Source organism: Octodon degus, unplaced genomic scaffold (genome assembly GCF_000260255.1).
Source record: "Octodon degus isolate 3935 unplaced genomic scaffold, OctDeg1.0 scaffold00062, whole genome shotgun sequence".
NCBI classification, from domain to species: domain Eukaryota; kingdom Metazoa; phylum Chordata; class Mammalia; order Rodentia; family Octodontidae; genus Octodon; species Octodon degus.
Window position 1 is genome coordinate 12773371 of NW_004524638.1, and position 916 is coordinate 12774286.

The 916-nt window shown below is 43.4% G+C and overlaps 1 protein-coding gene across 1 annotated transcript in view; it reads left to right on the top strand.

Annotated features, from left to right (window-relative positions):
* Positions 1-916, top strand: part of LOC111817578 — a 139262-nt gene that overhangs the window by 128561 nt on the left and 9785 nt on the right. The window lies entirely within an intron of this gene.

Sequence of the window (916 nt, forward strand, 5' to 3'; positions counted from 1 at the left end):
TTTTAAAAAACAACATGAAAGTTTTTGAACAGCAGCTGTTATACTGCACATCGCCGTCCTCAATGTGGTTGGTCAGATTACAGCTATTAGCATATAAACTTGGTCAAAGTAAAAATTTTAAAACAGCTACTGCCAAAAAACTGACAGAAATTAGTAAGACAATCATCTTAGCTCTCCTGTGCATACACTTATGTGATTTTTCTCTTTCCTTTTTTTCCCTATCTTTTTTCCTTTCCCTCATCACAACTGCTTATTCCCTAAGTTGTTTCTTTCACTTTACTGTATCTATTGTGCCTTTCAGGTTTTATTTTTTCCTTCAGGTTCTTATACTAGAAACCTGGTTTGCGTATAGCTGCCCGCCAAAGCCTCCTGCAGTCACGGGGTGGCTTCTGGGTTTGTGATTGATTCCTGACCCTGGGATTATGGGTGTGAGTGCCCTGGGCAGGTACGTGGCCTCACAATGCAGGGGGGGAGGGGCTCGCTCGCTGCCTGAGCTGTGCCACTCTCTGTTCTTGCTCTTTGCCACTGCCCTGAACGGCTGCTCTCTGCCACCATGTGCCGCTCTGCCTTGGAGCCAGCTGAGGGTGGACTGAAACCTCTATCAACTGTGAGCTAAATAAACCTTCCTTCCTTCATTTTGGGTGTCAGGTGTTTGTCCCAGCAACGAGAGAAGAGTGACAGAGACAGGAGATAATATGATGTTTACACCACATGGGTCTGATTTATTGCACTTATGAATATGGCCTCTAGTTACATCCATTTACCTATAAAATCCTCAGATTTATCTTATTTTTTTAAAATCAATAGTGGGTTTCTTTCTTTTTTTTTAATTTTATTTATTTATTTGTGTGTGTGGCCAGCTCAGCCTGCCTATGGGTGGGGCTGGCTGGCATGTGGTGCTGGGGAATTGAACCGC